The sequence below is a fragment of the Macaca fascicularis genome, chromosome 17 (assembly GCF_037993035.2).
Source record: "Macaca fascicularis isolate 582-1 chromosome 17, T2T-MFA8v1.1".
NCBI lineage: Eukaryota > Metazoa > Chordata > Mammalia > Primates > Cercopithecidae > Macaca > Macaca fascicularis.
In genome coordinates this window covers 7,866,259-7,885,986 of record NC_088391.1, presented here as the reverse complement: position 1 = coordinate 7,885,986, position 19,728 = coordinate 7,866,259, and the positions used below count along the sequence as shown (strand labels likewise).

Here is a 19,728-nt window from a genome sequence, read left to right as displayed (position 1 = left end):
AACTTCCCCTCCATCCTTTCAATTCCATCCCTCTGTTAACAATGTTAACACTCTGTTGGACGTCATTTCGAGAATTTTTCTGTGCCTACACAAATATGTATTACATATAATCTTGTTCTTTCTTTTCTGTCCTTTAAAAAAAACAAAAACAAAAATGAAGTCACACTTTACTTTGTGACTTGCTTGTATCATTTAATAATATATCATGGGCATTTCCCCAGGTCATTACACATAAATCACATCAATTTTTAAAATGTCCATTGCATTATGTAAATAAAGATGTAATAGAATTTTATCGATTCAATCATTTCTTTTGAATATTTACTATGTTCTAGGTGCTGGGAAAACAGCAGTAATCATCACCGTTATAAATCCCTATTCTTGGGGAACTTAATTCTAGTGGGAAAAAATTTAAAATCAATTTATTTAACAATTTCCTTACAGATGAACATTTAGGTTGTTGTCAGTGTTTTGTTATTACAAACCATATAAAGGTAAACTTTTTACGTATACCCTTTTGGAGTTTTGTATTTTTAAAGGATAGATTTCTTAAATTGGAAATGGTAGGTCAAAAAATGTGTGCATTTTAAAGCTCTAGTAAAGATAGCCATTGCTTTCCAAAAAACTTTAGCAAGTCACACAATTCACAGTCCCCTTGAGTGAGTTTCCCTTTCTTCATATCCTCTTTTGCCCTAGACATTATCTCTTAAATTTTTGCCAATCTGATGGACAGAAAATGGTAACCAATTTAATTTTTCATTCTGAAATTATTAAGCAGGTTGAGCACATTTCATGTTTATTGGGCATTCGCATTTTGTCTTCGATGATTTTTCTTTTCTAGTAAACAGAACCAAAAGAAATGGAGTGAGTACTTGCATATCCCAGCCTTCATGCTTGATTTTTAAACTTAAATTATTTTATTTAAGCTTTAAAACAGCCAGCATTCATTTCTATGAGATAGATTCTAATTTAGGCCTTTCTGACATCAAACACTGTGCAATTTCAAGCATTATTGAGTTTGCTCTCTGAATAGTGCAGGCTTTGGGCCAGGTGCGGCCGCTCACTCTTGTAATCCCAGCACTTTGGGAGCTGAGGCAGGAGAATCGCTTAAACTTGGGAGGCAGAGGTTGCAGTGAGCTGAGATCACACCACTATACTCCAGCCTCGGTGACAGAGCAAAACTCTATCTAAAAAAAAAAAAAAAAATGCAGACTTTATAGGTATAAAGGTAGAGTGAGAAGTGACAAAGGAAACAGTAGATAGTAATTAAGGACATCATATCTGCAATTTAAAAGCAAATAACAAAATGATGAAAAAGCATTTGCTACAAGAATGCCAAAAAATTGCTAACCTATAAAGAATCCAATACAAAATGAGAAGAAAACATAGACTTCTAAAGACATATTGGCAAGGCCAGGTGCGGTGGCTCATGCCTGTAATCCCAGCACTTTGGGAGGCCGAGGTGGGTGGATCACAAGGTCAGGAGTTCGAGACCAGTCTGGCCAACATAGTGAAACACAAAAAATGAGCTGGGTGTGGTGGGGTGCGCCTGTAATCCCAGCTACTTGGGAGGCTGAGGCAGGAGAATCACATGAACCTGGGAGATGGAGGTTGCAGTGAGCCGATATCACACCATTGCACTCCAACCTGGGCAACAGTGCGAGACTCTGTCTCAAAAAAAAAAAAAAAAAAAAAAGGGCAAATAATAACCAAAACTAAAAAATCCAGTACTCAATGCTGGTAAGGATATGATGAAACAGGCACCCACAGGAATAATAAAATAATACATTAATATTTATTTCTAAATGGCAATCTGGCAATATAGTCACAAGTCGTAAACTGCTCACACTCACTAAGTTCCATATCTAGAATCTAGTCTCAGGAAATAACAAAAAAGTAGAGAGTTGGAAATAAGTGTCCAACATTAAGGTTTTGGATCACAGTGAGATATCATCTCACACTAATCAGAATGGCTATTATTAAAAAGTAAAATAACAGGTAGCGAGGTTGTGGAGTAAAGAGAATGTTTATACACTGCTGGTGGGAATGTTTAGTTCAGTCATTGTGGAAAGCAGTTTGGAGATTTTCAAAGAACTTAAAACAGAACTACCACCTGACTCAGCAATCCCATTACTGGGTATATACCCAAAGGAATATAAATCATTCTCCCATAAACACACGCACACACATATGTTTACTGCAGCACTATTCACAATGGCAAAGACATGGAATCAACCTAAATGTCCATCAATGGTAGACTGGATAAAGGAAATGTGGTACAAATACACCATGGAATACTACACAGCCATAAAAAAGAATGAAATCATGTCCTTTGCAACAATACAGATACAGCCAGAGACCAGGAAAAGAAAATTAAATACTGCATGTTTTCACTTATAAGTGGAAGCTAAACATTGAATGCACATGGCTACAAAGAGTGGAACAATACACATCAGGGCTTACTTGAGGGTGGAGTGTAGGAGAAAGATGAGGATCAAAAACTACTCATTGGGGCTGGGCTCGGTGGCTCACGCCTGTAATCCCAGCACTTTGGGAGGCTGAGGCAGGTGGATCACTTGAGGTCAGGAGTTTGAGACCAGCCTGGCCAACATGGTGAAACACCATGTCTACTAAAAATACAAAAATTAGCCAGGTATGGTGGTGTATACTTGTAATCCCAGCTACCCAGGAGGCTGAGGCATGAAAATCGCTTAAATGGAAGCTGCAGTAAGCCAAGATCATCACTTTAGCCTGGGCGACAGAGCGAGACCCTGTCTCCAAAACAAAACAAAACCATCCATTGGGTACTATGCTCACTGCTGCCTGGGTGATGACATCATTTGTACACCAAACCCCAGCAACATGTAATTTACCCAGGTAACAAACCTGAACATGTATCCCTTGAACCTAAAATAAAAGTTAAAAGAACAACAACAACAAAAAAGGTTTTGGACAACTAACTTATGTTACATTCATTCAATAGCATATTACATAACCATTAAAGTTGCTGTTTTCAGAGTATGTAATGGCATGGGAATGCTTGTTTTGGCTAATACGTTTAAAAAGGCAAGATACAAGAGATATACAGGGTAATATTTTGCAACTATGCAGTGATAGCAGGCTGAAAAAGGCACCCCAAAAGATATTCATGTCCTAATTCCTAGAACCTATGAACATTACTTTGTATGAGAAACAAAATAAAAAAGCAAGCAAACAAAAAATCAAAATCCAGCTCAAAAGAGTCTTTGCAGGTATGATGAAGGATTTTGAGGCCAGGTGTGGTGGCTCACACCTGTAATCTCAGCACTCTGGGAGGCCGAGGAAGGTGGATCACTTGAACTCAAGAATTTGAGACCATCCTGGGCAAGACGGTGAAACCGTGTCTCCATAAAAAATACAAAACATAGCCAGGGATAGCGGTGGGCACATGTAGTCCCAGCTACCTGGGAGGCTGCAGTGAAAGGATCGCTTGAGCCTTGGAGGAAGAGGTTGCAGTGAGCTGCGATTGTGCCACTGCACTCCAGCCTGGATGACCGAGCAAGACTCTGTCTAGGAAAAAAAAAGGATATGGAGATGGAGAGGTTATCCTGGACTGTTCATGTGGTCCCTAAATGCCATTGCAAATGTCATAATAAGAGACAAACAGAAGTCTGCTCACGCCTGTAATCCTAGCACTTCGGGAGGCCAAGGTGGGTGGATCATCTGAGGTCAGGAGTTCCAGCCTGGCCAACGTGGTGAAACCCCATTTCTACTAAAAATACAAAAATTAGCTGGGCGTGGTGGTGTGCGCCTCTTATCCCAGCTACTTGGGAGGCTGAGGTAGGAGAATCCCTTGAACCCAGGAGGCGGAGGTTGCAGTGATCTGAGATCGCGCCATTGCACTCCTGCTTGGGCAACAAGAGCGAAACTCCATCTCAAAAAAAGAGAGAGAGAGAGAAACAGAAGAGATTCCCTCTACCCTGTCTCATCTTACGCACGCGCACACACACACACACGTGCACACACACACACAGACATGCACACACACACGAGAAAGCAATGTGAACAAGGAACAGAGAGAAATTTGTAGATATTGGCTTTGACACAGTCAATGTCAGCAACCACTAGAAGCTGGAAGAAGCAAGGAAGCGGTATTCCCCAACAGTCTCCAGGGGGGTGTGGCCCAGCTAACACCTTGATTTTGGCCCAGTGATAACAATGTAAACTTCTGGTCTCCAGAACTACAAGAGAATAAACTTCTGTTGTGTTAAACCATCAAGTTTGTGATAATTTGTTACAGCAGGCACAGGAAACTAATATAGCAGTGTTTCTGTTATTACTGTCAAACAACAAACAACTTCAAACTTTGTGTCACACAATAACAATCTCATTATGTTCATGGATTCTGTGGGACAAGAATTCAGACAGGGTATGTAAGCATGACTTGTCTCCATGCTACAGTGTCTGGAGCCTCAGTTAGGAAGAATTGAATGTCTGGGGCTGAAATCACCTAGAGATTTCTTTATTGGCGTCTGGGCTAAAACAAAGTTGAAATTTGAGCTTACTTTGGGTTGTTAACCAGAGTTCCTCTTCATTTGGCTTGGGCTTCCACAGGGTTGTGACTTCTAACATTAGTGGTTCAGAGCTTCAAGAGTCAGTGTTCCCTGTACACAGGATGGAAGCTATATGTACTATTCTGACCTAGCTTCAGAAATCACATGGTGTCACTTCCACCACCATTTTCAGTTGATTGAAGAAGTGACAGGCCCTCCAGGTTTGAGAGGGAGAGACATAAATCCACCACTCCATGGGAGGAATATCAAAAAATTTGCAGCGATGTTTCAAACTTCCAGTTTGCCCCATGTGCACAAATTATTTACATTCTTCCACCTCCAAGTTCTTTCCTCCCAAAGTTTCATCTCATTAAAGCACCAGGCTTATGCTCAAGGTCCAGGGTCTCATGATATAAATCAGGTCCAGGTGAAGATTAAGCTCCTTCAGTTAGATTGCTTGAATATGGTTCCTCTTGATCTGAAAATGTGTGAAATAAATAGAAACATTTTCTGCCACTCTTCCCCCAAATAAACCCAACACAAAGTGATATAGGTATAGGATAATGTGCATAAATTCTCTTGTTCTAAAGTGTGGAAAATGGAGACATGTAACAGTCATTGGTTTATGTTAATTCTGAAACCCATCCAAGCATATGTTGCGCATGAATTGATTAGGGCCCTGTCCTGCTTGTTGCAAAGTACTCTCTGGAACTTTTTCGTCTGTTTTATAAGTCTTTATTCCCTTTTTCTGAGCTATCCTTTCTTTTCCATAACAAGTAGCCTGTATGTGGCTGGGCACAGTGCCTCACGCCTGTAATCCCAGCACTTTGCGAGGCTGAGGCAGGTGGATCATGAGGTCAGGAATTCAAGGCCAGCCTGGCCAAGAGGGTGAAACCCCGTCTCTGCTAAAAATACAAAAATTAGCTGGGTGTGGTGGCGGGTGCCTGTAATCCCAGTTACTCTGGAGACTGAGGCAGAGAATTGCTTGAACCCAGGAGGCAGATGTTGCAATGAGCCGAGATTGTGCCACTGCACTCCAGCCTGGGCGGCAGATTGAGACTCTGTCTCAAAACAAACAAACAAACAAACAAACAAACAAAAAGTAGCCTGTGCAGAGTTTCAGTCTGCTTTCTGACTAGAAGTCTGGGAAGCCTTATTTTATTTTGTACTATCTGTTCCTTTCAAACCAAGCTGATATAATTCCTTTAACATCTTTGTGGGTTTCCAGTGTACCAGTTTATAAAATCCATTCCATTAGATAAGGCTACACCCACAAATCTCTTTGTGATAAGCTCTTCTCTACCTTGAGCTCCCCATGAAGCTGTAGTGCAGCAATGCCCTTGAGATTTTCAGAAGCCCCACTGTTAGAGTTTGTTTGAAAGACTTCCCTAGAATCCTTAGGAGGCCTTTTGTCTACTTGAAAGAGTCTACAAAGGACCACCTTATACCTTTCTTAGATCCCAACAAGGAGCTTTAAAGTCACATGTTTGTCTTCATTTTTATTCTGAGAACACATTTTCTTGACTGTGTCCTAGATTTGATCTTCCCTAGAGGTCTTTTCTTGCCTTGAAAATCTCCTGCTGGATAAATTCAGCTGAAAGCCCTCTATGTATCTTCTTAATTTGACTAGAAAGCTGAACATCACATTTTTAAAAAAATTTCATCTTCATCATTTCAGATTTTACATAGGCAGCTGTAAGAAGCTGGTGGCACCTTCAGTACTCTGCCCAGAAATCTCCTTAGCTGGATGACTTGAGCTTATTAAGTACCCTTCCTGTTTTCCATATTATCTCAGATGACAGTGTTGCCAAATTTTCTGCCAATATATAATAAATATTTTATTTTCTCCAGTTTCAAATACTATTTTTCTCACTTTATTCAAATATTCACCATCAGCTTACCCCAATACCTATCGGGCTTCTTCCTGCCACTCAGTCCTCAAACCACATGTTTTAGTATTGGCTAATTAAACGTGGTAGTTATGTTTTAGGTATTTAAGCAGTACCTTATTTCCAGGCACCCAACTCTGTTCGTATTATCTATTATTATTTAACAAACCACCTCAAATTACAATTATTTTAATACCTTCATGGCTTAAAATGACAAAGTTTATTCTCTTACAGTTCTGGAGGCTAGGAGTCTAAAATCAAGGTGTTGGCAGGGCTCGTTCCTTCTGGAGGTTTCTGGGAGACAATCCATTTCCTTGCCTTGCCCTTTCCAACCTTTTTTTTTTTTTCTTTTTTAGACAGAGTTTTGCTCTTGTTGCCCAGGCTGGAGTGCAGTGACGTGATCTTGACTCACTGCACCCTCCACCTCACGAGTTCAAGCAATTCTACTGCCTCAGCCTCCCAAGTAGCTGGGATTACAGGCATGTGCCACCACGCCTAGATAAATATTTTTTGTAGTTTTAGAAGAGATGGGGTTTCATCATGTTGGCCCGGCTAGTCTTGAACTCCTGACCTCAGGTGATCCACCCATCTTGGCCTCCCAAAGTGCTGGGATTATAGGCATGAGCCAGCATGCCTGGCCACCCTTTCCAACTTCTAAAGGCTGCCTGCACACCCTGGCTCATGGCCTTCCCTCCCATCCATCACCACAGTCTCTTGCTCCCATCGTCACCACATAGCCACATTCCGTGGTTAAATCTCCCCGTGTCATTTTAAGCCACGGCATTTGTGGTAATCTGACAGCAACAATTCAAAAGGAACATAGGGATTAGGCATGGGTGCCTTGTTTGTGCTCTTTCTTGCCTCTGCATCTTTGCCCCAGGTGTTCTCTGGGCCTGGAACTCCCTCTCCCAGCCACCTTCCCCCAGGCTGTCTACTGTAAGAGAAACTCTGCTAAGACTCACTGAATCCTTCAGGCTTGATTTTTCCTTCCTCTGCATTCCTTGAGAGGAATAAACCTGTGTTATATCACTTGTCTGACTGTGTTATAATTTATCTTTTCTACCTGTCTAATTTTTACTTTTGATGAGAGACTTCTTGGGGGCTGGGATCCTATATTTTGCCTCTTTCTATCCCCCACCAAGCATGAGCACAGTGCTTGGTAAATACTAAGCAGCTCACACAAGTTAATGGAGTGAAAGCAAACAGAAAGCCACAATAAGGAATCACACCATATGAAGATCCCTTAACAACGGCCACTTGCTCTGCAGTACCTGGTATTCCTCAGCCCGGTTCTGATGGTGTCCACACTCCACACCCCAGGAAGACTCCCACTCCCTTCCCAGTCAGTCTGACCTTGAACCGTGAGGTCTGAGGGCCTGACGGATGTGAGGTCAGACAGCCTTCCCAAGCCCTGTGCAGTGTGACCTCATGCCTTTATTTCTGGTTGCTGAGTCTCTATAGGTCAGCCAATGATTAATGAGGTGAAGAAGGGTTCACAGACTTCCAAGAGCCAGACCTACTTGTAACTTGATACACTTGTTACGCTTTCTGCAGGAAAAGTGACAATGTAGTTGATGTTCTTTTAAATAATGCTTATTTTTCTCAATATAAATATTAAAATAATAAAAAAATCTTCTGTAATCCCTCTACTCAAAGTTAGCCACTGGTAATATTTACAAAGTTTATTTTTAATTTTAAAATCAATACATTCCCGTTGTGAAAAATACAAACAAGGCAGAACATAAAGTAAAATAAAAGGAACACCCAGTTCCACTCCCCAGAGTTCACTACTACTATTAACGATTGGTTCTAGCTTTGTCTAGTCTTTTTTTTTTTAAACTATAAGCAACTGTCTGAAAAAGCACAAAATCTCAATAATAGGAATGGAAACAAATAAAAAACATTCCACAAACCCTAGTAAGATCAACTAATTTCTTTTTTAAAAAAATCCTAGTCTTTTGTTTATGAGTGGCTAAATGGATTGTGTGGGGGAGATGCTTAGTACGGGGCACACGCCCTATAATTACACAAATCCTGTCATAGATTTAGTATAGAGCAGATAGGAACAACTGTAGTGATGAGGACTCAGTACTTTATCAGCATTGTTTGGTTATTTACATAATGCCTGTGTTTTATAAGTGGCAAAAATAATACAGCTGACAATGAGATCCTAACAACCTTTACAAGTTAATTGCTGGCCTAAGTAAAGAACACTGGACTCTCAAGTTCCTATTTCTGGTCTCTATTCCACTTTTTCTCATCACTGAGGATTGAAAGCTATGTGGTGTTTTAAGTGATAGCTGGGAGAAATAAATAGTATGTGTGAATAACAAGGGGAAGCCATAGAATTTACCTGTCAAAATGGCCTTAGTTGTGTCTGTTCTCAAGTATGTAGATGGTGTCTGAGTTCTTTTCTTTACATATGCTTTAGGAACGCGTTCTTGAATCAGCTACAGGGCTGACCTTGGAAAAGCAGCCTTATTATTTCTGGGAGAAATAACTTACATTTGCAAAACATGTTGAAGAGGTTAACATCTGAAATGGATTCTGTATTTGTCTATTTACTTTCATGAGAGAGCGAAAGATATGGGCTCCACAGATAACACTGAGAATCTTACAGAATTCATACTTGTATCCCACTCCTCTCACAACTCAGCTCTATCTCTAGATTTTGCTTTTTGGAAATATCTTTACCATTTATTCACCTTTGTCTTCCTAGCATCTAGCGTAGGAGGGGACTATAATTGTATGTGACACTGCCTGATGGATAACAAATTAATTTGTACATTCATCAATTCATTCAACAGGCCTACCAGACTTTCTACTTATCAGAGCTTGTGTTAGGGCTAGGGATTCAGAAATGCACTACAGGCTGTTAATTGGCCCTTATCATCCATTTCTAACTCCATCTATATTCTCCCCTGTATAGAATTAACTGGAATGCTAAAAGCTACAGTTTCCAGAAGGTTTCTTTCTTTCTTTCTTTTCTTTTTTTGAGACAGGTTCTCCCTATGTTGCCCAGGCTGAAATGTAGTGGTGTGATCATAGCTCACTATGGCCTCAAACTCCTGGATTCCAGTTATCCTCCTGCCTCAGCCTCCTGAGTAGCTGGGACTACTGGTATATGCTGCCATGCCTGGCTTTTCCAGATGTTTTAGCAACAAGACTTCTAGGTGCAATGAAGGTTCTGTCAATTAGATGAATTCATGCAATATCTGGAGGACAGAAAGAAGACGGAAGTCATTGTTCTTGTCATAGTGGCTGGCGGGTTCTGGCAGATGTATTTGCATGGCCAAATCCACATTCCACTGTCTGGACATCATTTTCTTGGATATAGGGTAGAGCTGTGGTAGTACCAGCAATTTTTAGACCTATGCATTACAATCATGGTGATATGACCTTGAAGCCAAAAGCCTAGTGCTGTGCCTTTCAATAATCTTGTAAATACCTAATCTCCTTTTGCTGGAAATGCCTTGAGTGGTTTCTGTTTTCTATACTGAACTTTTTCTGATAAAATAAAAAAAGATGCAATCACCACCCTTTAGAAACTTACCATTTCTTAGGGGAGAGAGACAATGCAGCTTGAGTAGGAATATAAGAGAAGTACAAATGGACAAGGTGCTATGTGATTAAAGAGTAAGAACATAGAATGGGGAAGGGGCATTTCAGTTATCTATTACTGCATAGCAAACCACCTCCAAAACTTAGGGGTTAATTATCTCTCACATTTTGTAGATTAACTGGGTTCAGCTGGGCAGTTCTTCTGCAGGCTTCATGTCATTGCAGTCAGATGATGACTAGGGCTGGGATTTTCTGGAGCTCAACTGAGATGCTGGGATGCCTGGGCCTCTCTTCTCAGGTGTTCTCAGGGTTTCTTTTCTCCACGCAGTATCTTCCTGTGAGGACATCGTGATATAGTCTCTCCAGCAAGGCAGCTGGGTTTTTCTATTTTTTTTTTAACGTGGTGGTCCAGGATTCCCAAAGCACAAATGTGGAAGATATGAGCTCTTCTTCAATTTTAGGCTCAGGCTGGGCATAATGACTCATACCTGTCATGCCAACACTTTGAAAGGCCGAGGCAGGTGGATTGCTTGAGCTCAGGAGTTTGAGACCAGTCTAGGCAACATAGTGAGAACCTGTCTCAACAAAAAAGAAAAAAAAAATTAGCTGGGCATGTTGGTGTGTGCCTGTGGTCCCAGCTACTTAGGAGGCTGACATAGGAGGATCACTTGAGCCAGGGAAGTCAAGGCTTCAGTGAACTGGGATTGCACAGCTGCACTCTATCCTGGGCAACAGAATGAGACCTTGTGTCAAAAAAAGAAAAAAAAAAAGATGTTCGGCCTGGAAGGGGCACAGCATCAGTTTTGCTGCAGTTAAAGTGAGTCACAGGCTCAGCCCAGATTCAATGTGGGACGGGAGGACATAAAGGTGTGGAAACCAAAAGGCACGATTGATTGGCAGCCATCTTAGAAGGAAGACACCACAGGGGGGTACTTGGGACGTTTGGGAAGTTTCATGGAGAACATGAAACTCATTGGTTCCATGGTTGTGTTTTAACAGAGTTTACAGAGGACCCAGAGCCTAGTCCAGACCCTAGTATAGTTACTTAGTACATTTTATTATTATTATTATTGTTATATAGATGAGAGGTTTCTATGTTGCCCAGGCTGGCCTGGAATGCCTAGCCTCGCCTCCTTATGTGCCAGGACAACAGGCCTGAGCCACCGTGGCTCCCTACTCAGTACGTTTTAAGAGAAGCCAAGACAGGAGAAAAAAAGGCAGGCAGGCAAACATAGGAAGTATAAGCTGATAGGCCCTTCCAGTCAAAGGCACTAAGGCAGGGTGTCCAATCTTTTGACTTCCCTGGGCCACACTGGAAGAAGAATAATTGTCCTGGGTCACACATAAAACACACTAACACTAATGAAGCTGATGAATTGAAAAAGAAAATTGCAGAAAAATCTCATAATGTTATAAGAAAGTTATGAATTTTTATTGGGCCACATCCAAAGCTGTCCTGGGTCACATGTGGCCACTGCCAGGGACTGGACAAGCTTGTACTAAGGCATCAGGGAGTAACTGCAAAATGCAGCTACCAGCCCCCCAGGGCTGAGGCAATAAAATAAAGAGGTTGTAAATATGAAAATGAAGAAGCTTGAAGGAGGGGCTTCACAGAGCTGGGACTCACACCTGTGAGAAGGGGTTGCTGGCCAACTGGTGTTGATATCTTTGAGGCAGTGCTGATTCTGAAGAAACTGCAAACCGGAATACTGCTGCTAATGGAATAAATTGCCACTACCAGGAGAAGCATGGCCTAGCTCACAGCTGAAGTAACTGGAGGCAGAAAGAAACAAGTCCTTCCACTGGCCTTGCACCTTGAAGCCTCCCTCCTGGCCAGTGCTGAGTAGCAGAGCCTGACCGATAGCCCGTTGCCAAAGGAGAATGTCATTTTCAGCGCCTCAGCCCACCTCCAGCATCACAAAGCATACTGTGGAAGACTGACTCTGAGGCTGAGATTAAGAGTTTAACAATCAGGTTGGGCGTGGTAGCTCACGCCTGTAATCCCAGCACTTTGGGAGGCCAAGGCAGGCAGATCACGAGGTCAGAAGATGGAGACCATCCTGGCTAACACTGTGAAACCCCGTCTCTACTGAAATACAAAAAATTAGCTGAGCGCGGTGGCGTGCGCCTGTAGTCCCAGCTATTCGGGAGGCTGAGGCAGGTGAATCGCTTGAACCCTGGGAGGCAGAGGCTGCAGTGAGCTGAGATTGCACCACTGCACTCCAGCCTAGGTGGTGACAGAGTGAGATTCTGTCTCAAAAAAAAAAAAAAAAAGACTTTAACAATCATACCTTATTTGAAAAGTATTTAACATGAGTTTTACCCTGGCCCTCAGTCTCTCTCTCTCCTAGCTCAACTTTCTCTCTCCAAAATAGATGTGAGTTGGTTTCTAATAAAAGCATATGATGAATAGAGCACTAAAAACAAAACAAAACAAAACAAAAAACCAAATGGTTAACACAGATAAAATGAAGATCATACCATTCCAAGCAGTGTTTTCAAAACTTTGTAACAAAGTTACAAAGTCAAAATATATTTTATATTTTGATCTGTTAGGCATATACATGTATAACTAAAAAAGTTACATGAAGCAATGTTTATCCTCACTATGTATAATGCACTCTGATATTCTCTACTATGTTTTATCTAATTTAAAAAAATCTGGTAATAACCCGCTAAGTTGACTTCATTGACTAATCTAGTTGCAACCTACTGTTTGAAAAACACTGACTTAGAGGAAGGGCCTACAAGGATAATCTAGAATAAGCTCTTTATTTTAAGTATCTAATCTAATTACATCTGCAAAAATCCCTTTTGCCCTGTAAGGGCACACAGACACAGGTTTCAGGAATTGCAATGTGGACACCTTTCAATTTTTCAGGGGCCATTATTCTGTCTACCATAGATGCATATCCTTCTGATTTGTCTCTTCTCCTCTGCAGCTGAGAAAGTAAGTGTATTGGCTGGAGTGCTCTAAGGGACTAGGGAGGTCCACAACACTTAGGGATGGCAGAATAGAAAGTCAAAGCAGCTTGGATTCCATATATACATTATATATATAAAAATAAAAATCTGGTAACAACCCACTAAATTGACTTTTTTTTTTTTTTTTTTTTTTTTTTTGTGAGATGGGGTCTCCCTGTGTTGCCCAGGCTGGAGTGATCTCAGCTCACTGCAACCTTCACTTTCTGGTTTCAAGCAAAACTCCTGTCTCAGCCTCCCGAGTGTCTGGGATTACAGGTATGTGCCACTATGCCCAGGTAATTTTTTTTGTATTTTTTGTAGAGCCGGGGTTTCACCATGTTGGCCTGGCTGGTCTCGAACTCCTGACCTTAAGTGCCTCGGCCTCCCAACGTGCTGGGATGATAGGCGTGAACCACTGCGCTTGGCTAAACTGACTTTATTGACTAATCAGTTGCAACCTACTGTTTGAAAATATACAACATATTATATAAAATATATAAAATATATATTATATATATATATATGTTAACACTCATCAATATAGTAACATCTAAGGAGATGATTTATTAAGAAGGTCTTGGAACAATCTCCTATTCTTTGGGGCCGGGGGCTAGAGATCCCTAAAATATTCTACTTTGTCAAGAGGCTTTCTATCTTTGGTCATCAGACTATCCTTAAATTGGCTGAAATGCTTGTGCCTTACAAGTAAAGCTAATTGCATGTGGGTATCAATGCTGTTTGACGTGTAACTTCAGTCAGTGCAGCCGGCTTTTGCCTCTGTGTTTTATACAGGTGGTGGTTTATTTTTGCTTATGCCTGGTCAGCTTCAATGTTACTTTGCAGTCCAGACATTCTCTTGTGAAGAGCCAGGACAAGACCTAGTTGTCCCCATCTGAGGGAGGACTCCAGGGCTCCAGGGAAAAGGGCATACATCTAATTGGTGTGGCAGTTGTTGCCTCCCCTGAGGTCCACTGAGCAAAGAGCTGTCTGTGATTTAGTAGGGCAAGAAAGGCCTCAGCTTCTGGAAAAACCACATCCTTCTAAAGGGCTCCACTCAGCCAGGTGAGGTGGCACACAGCCAGGTGACGTGGCTCTCACCTGCAATCCCAGCCACAGGAGGCCAAGGCAAGGGAATTGCTCAAGCCCAGGAGTTTGAGACTAGCCTGGGTAACTTAGCAAGATGCCCATGTCCAAAAAAAAAATTTTTTTTTAATTAGCTGGGCTTGGTGGCACGTGCCTGTGGTCTCAGTTACATGTGGGGCTGAGGTGAGAAGATTGCTTTGAGCCCAGGAGTTTGAGGCTACCATAAGATCGTAGGACCACACCACTGCACTCAAGCCTGGGCAACAGAGTAAGACCTTGTACCTAATAAATAAAAATAAAGCTTTCCACACACCCAAGTATGTGCTCTTCACATACCTTATCTTACTTAACTCTCACAGTAGTCACATGAGATGGGATTATCCCTAATTCACAGGGGAGTAGACAAGCTCAAATGGATCAAGTTATTTGCCCTAGTTCAGAAGGGCAGTAAATAGGGAACACAAAACCGGAAGCTAAAGCCCGCCCAAGGTAGTGAGAAACAGCACTTTCAATTTGTGCATTTGGCCAGGGATTGTTCTTTGTTTCCTCCACTGGACTGGAGGACAAAGGGTAGCATGAACAATGGCTTGTGCTTTATACAATCTGTTTGTGTTTCTGTGGAAAGGTCCAATCATCCACAGGAGAAATTATCCACTCTCCTGTCCTTAGGGCCTAGAAACATAGTCTTTTAATATTAAATAAAAATAAACCACGCATTCATTGATTGCAATAAATTCAGTTATATAATATTTTCTATTTATTTATTTATTTATTTATTTATTTATTTATTATTTTTTGAGATGGAGTGCTGCTCTTGTTGCCCAGGCTGGAGTGCAGTGGTACGATCTCGGCTCACTGCAACCACTCTGGGTTCAAGCGACTCTCCTGCCTCAGCTTCCCTACTAGCAGGGACTACAGGTGCTCGCCACCATGCCTGACTAATTTTTGTATTTTTAGTAGAGACAGGGTTTCACCATGTTGCTCAGGCTGGTCCCAAACTCCTGCCCTCAAGTGATCTGCCCACCTCAGCCTCCCAGAGTGCCAGGATTACAGGCATTAGCCACCGTGCCGGCCAATTTTTTATTTCTTAGAGATTGTTTTGAACATTTAAAAATGCTTTATTTGGAGACAAGGTATTGCTCTGTCACCCAAGCTGGAGTGCAGTGGCACAATCATAGGTCACTGCAATCATAGTCCTAAACTCCTAGGCTCAAGCAATCCTCTTTCCTCAGCCTTTCAGAGTGCTAGGATTACAGGCATTAGCCACCTTGCCCAACTCTATTTTGTACCTTTTTTTTTTTTGAGACACAGTCTCAATCTGTTGCCCAGGCTAGAGTGCAGTGGCACGATCTTGGCTCACTGCTACCTCTGCCTCCCAGGTTCAAGTGATTCTCCTGCCCAGCCTCCCAAGTAGCTGGGACTACAGGCACCTGCCACTAGGCCTGGCTAATTTTTGTACTTTTAGTAGAGACAGGGTTTCAGAGTTTCACCATATTGGCCAGGCTGGTCTCGAACTCCTGACCTTGTGATCCACTCACCTCGGCCTCCCAAAGTGCTGGGATTACAGGCATGAGCCACCGCGCCTGGCCTTATTTTGTACATTTTTTTGTTTGTTTCTAGAACTATGAAGTGGAAATAATTCCATGTAATATGTCGATTTCAAATTAGCAGTATTTCCAGACATATTTAGAAGTGTGGAACTTCTGAATTTTCTAGAGCATATGTAAATAAGAGAAATGACTTCAAAATGTTATACCTTTGGAAATCAGGTTCATTGAGAATTCTGAAAGAGGAGAGAGAGAATTTATTCAATGACGTAAATAATTAACAGCAAAAATATTGCTACACGTAATTTTTTTTGAATTGACAAATAGTACTTGTACATATACATGGGGTACATAGTGATGTTTAACTCCATATTATGTGTGGTGATCAGATCAGCTTCTTTACACTTTTTAGATGTGTAATTATCATTAGAAGTGAGATTTCAGAGTATTCCACAATATAGACGACTATCTTGAATGCGTGCTGATAATATGGCATATATTTAAGGTTTCTATATGCTCTATGTTCAGGGAAGGACTCCAAGGTGTTCAATCTAAAGTTGAATGATAGAATACTACTTAAAGTTAGAGCTATTTATGCTTTCAAAAGCCATGGGATCTCATTTACAGAGGAAATAATTTTAATGAAACATCAGGAATATAATTTTTTTTTTTTTTTTTTGAGGTAGAGTTTCACTCTTGTAGCCCAGGCTGGAGTGCAATGGTGCAATCTTGGCTCACTGCAACCTCTGCCTCCCAGGTTCAAGCGATTCTCCTGCCTCAGCCTCCTGAGTAGCTGGGATTACAGGCATGTGCAACCATGCCCGGCTAATTTTGTATTTTTAGTAGAGACGGGGTTTCTCCGTTTTGGTCAGGTTGGTCTCCAACTCCCGACCTCAGGTGATCCGCCCGCCTTGGCCTCCCAAAGTGCTAGGATTACAGGTGTGAGCCACTGCACCTGGAAGGAATATAATTTTATCATGTGCATTCCATCTTATAGATGTGTAAATATACCACATTTTAATATTGGAAGCTGGTATTGACAGGTTATCACTAGGTAGCCTATAAGCCTCATCCCTTTCAGCCAGACACTTTCACTCTGAAATCACGTATTTGTAGCTGCTATTATCTGCAGACCTTGACCTCCCCTTCCTACCCAGTGTTTCCTGCCAGTCTCTTCGCACTGCTCAAGCTGACCATGGGAAGCAATTTCCTGAAGGCTGACTGCCAGATAAGAGGCTGCATCATTCCCATTTCTTTTGCAAGGAGGCCTTCTGCTTCCTGCTGCCCTGCCTCAGTTTTCCATCAGGTTTATTGCTCCCACATCTAGCCTGTCAGAGCTGGGTTGGAGTAAAGCTTGATTCAGTATCAACCCAGAATTTCCTTCTCCTGACATTTGTAAATACTTAATTTTCAGGAGGCTTTATAGGTAAATTTGTTGAGGTCACGAAATACTTTAGTTGTGAACTTCTTTTTTAGAAAGAGAAGATTTTAAAGTTCCTTATGGTAGTACTTTAGCAATCTGTCAGCTTCTACCAAAGTTTCAACTTTGTGTTATTCTAAAGACAGCACTTCTTGCCTTCAAACGTTGTGTCAACCCAAAGAATTGAGACAGTAACCTGAGCGGACAGTTTTCATCATCAGCAATGCCATCAGACACCTGTGAGATGGCTGTGCTGTAATCCCAGCACTTTGGGAGGCCAAGGTGGGTGGATCACTTGAGGTCAGGAGTTCAAGACCAGCCTGGCCAACGTGTCGAAACCCCGTCTGTATTAAAATACGAAAATTCACCAGGCTGAAATACAAAAATTGATGGCTGGTGCCTGTAATCCCAGCTACCCGGGAAGCTGAGGCAAGAGAATCATTTGAACCTGGGAGGCGGAGGTTGTAGTGACCGGAGATCACATCACTGCACTCCAGCCTGGGCGGCAGAGTGAGACTCTGTCGCAAAAATTAATAAATAAGTAAATAAAATAAAATGTATATAGGAAGATTTCCTTGGTCCCCAGATACACCTGATCATTGTCACCATGGCAACCCACATAAGACCATCCTAAACCCATGCACACAAACACACATAGGCACATAGGTTACACAGGCATCCTCAGAAACACAAAGATGGGGAGACTCACCCTCAGACACAAACCACACCTACACACACACACACAGAGAGAGAGAGAGAGAATGAGAGAGAGAATGGGTAGTGGGGGGATGGAAATAGAACAGGTAGATTTCACCAGTTTGAAAAGGAAAGTACAATACTTAAATTTCAGTCAAACTTAAATGCATTGAACTGAACTGGTTGAAGGAGAGGATGGCAGTGCTAGACTAAGGAGGCCAAAATTAAGAAATCAAAACAACTCTTGTTCAAAAGGAGACATTCATTTTGGGGAATCATAGTGACTTCTATTTACTCTGGTAAATTCAGTCACTGATAATCAATTCAATCTCCATGACGGTATTGACCATCAAGTGGGAAGATGGTGATTTGTCTTGTAAAAACTGTGCTTCCAGGGCAAGCACTGTGAGGCTTCCAGCCATGCTGCAACAAAGCAGGAACCCAACATATGTTGCTGAATGCGTTCAGGCCCCAGTGCTGGAGCGAAGAACAAGTTATTCATGGACATCAGCCCTGTTAAAAACAATATGCATGACCCGAAATCATCACCGACTGTCAGATACTGTATGGTATGGATTTAACTTTTCAAGGTGAGAACTTCTTCAAGTACTATGTTAGCCCACCTACAGGAAAAACTACATTGCAGAAGAAAAGGAGGGGCGTTTTTTGTTTGTTTCCCATGCACTATCTTTTGTCACTATGAGATCCGACACTACGAGTTTCCTACGCCGGCAGGAAACAGAGGGACCTGGAGAAAGTCCCATAGCTCAGGTCCCCCTGGACAAGCGTGCGCTCCCAGATACTCCACCCGGGTTCCCATTTTCAGTGGTTTCCACGTGACGGTGTATGGTGAGAAACTGGTGCCGGATTTTCCGAATCGTGGGCCTCAGCAGCTTGGACAGAGCTAGGAACGCGATCCGCGAGTTGGGGGCGCGCATGGAGCTCTCGGTAGGGGCTCCGCGCGTGATCCGCCGGCGGATCGCGCGCATAGCTGGGCGGCGCTGGGTGAACTTACCTTACCTTGGGGTTGAAGAATCGAAGAGGAATGGAGGGCTGGTGGCTCCAGCTTGGACGGTCTTTGGGGCATGGAGGTGCAGGTGGCTGCGCTCTTGGATTTCTCCTCGGGGTGAGCAGGGTCGGGCGGTCCTGCCGGCTCTGGAGCGCATATGCTGAGCCAGCGCGCGCTTGCGCAGGGCTAACTGCGTTCAGCGTTGGCAGGAGCTCTGCTCTTCCTCTGCACCCAAGGCCACTTCCTCCGTTCCCCTACCCCCGACCTTTTGAAGGCCACTGGTGTCTGTCCATTATGAAAGGAGTACGCCAAGCCCGAAGAACAGAGGGAGGCTGACAGCTCCCGGAGAAGTCAGGTACTGGGGTCAACCCTGGAGTTCTGGGACCAGATCACTTCCTTTGGGGAAAGGCTTTCCCGAAGCCCAACTGGCTGCTTTTTTCGGCTTCCTTGGAGATCTCCTTACGGTTCCCTCATTCTGGAGAGCCCGGCACCGTGCACAGGCATGCAGCTCTGAGCGCCCCCTCCCCTCAAGGTCCTCGATTCGCATCCACTGGCCCGTTGGCTGAGGGTGGCCGCTCAGAGTTTGAGCTACACACTTCGGGCCCCACGCGAGTCTGCCTGTGGGGTCTGATCCGGGAGGTATCGGTCCAGCTGCCTGAGGGGTCGGGACAGAGCCCACCGTCCCGCCTCCAAGGGTCGGGTGGAACCCAGAGGGGCGGTCCGCGGCGTTCATTCCTCTCCCGGTACTCTCCTCGAGGTCTCTCCGCCCAGCAGGACTTCGCTCTCCGCTGCCTCCCTGGGCCCCCCTGGGAGGTCGGTTTCTCCTGTCAACAACGCATCACCTCCTCCACCCCCACCAGGCGTCCGGGAGGCTACACCAGGCCCTGTCCCAAACTCTTCAAAGACATCGTCATCTCCTTACCGCCTCCTTATGAGCCCACTGTATGGACGAGGAAACTGAGAGTTAAATGATGTAAGCAAAGCCACGGGCAGTAAGGAAGGACTGAATTCAAGCCCAAGGCGGCGC

General features: G+C 43.1%; 1 long non-coding RNA gene across 2 annotated transcripts; it reads right to left on the bottom strand.

The window, feature by feature from the left end:
- Window positions 1–8,352: 8,352 nt before the first annotated feature.
- On the bottom strand, window positions 8,353–18,862 carry LOC135968076 (uncharacterized). 2 transcript variants are annotated; one of them, XR_010582521.2, is made up of 3 exons: window positions 18,713–18,862; window positions 15,786–15,812; window positions 8,353–10,557 (listed from the first exon to the last, which is right to left on the bottom strand). It is a non-coding gene; the product is annotated as an uncharacterized lncRNA (long non-coding RNA). The 2 variants fall into 2 exon arrangements; XR_012426777.1 differs by lacking the exon at window positions 15,786–15,812.
- Between the last annotated feature and the right edge of the window lie 866 nt (window positions 18,863–19,728).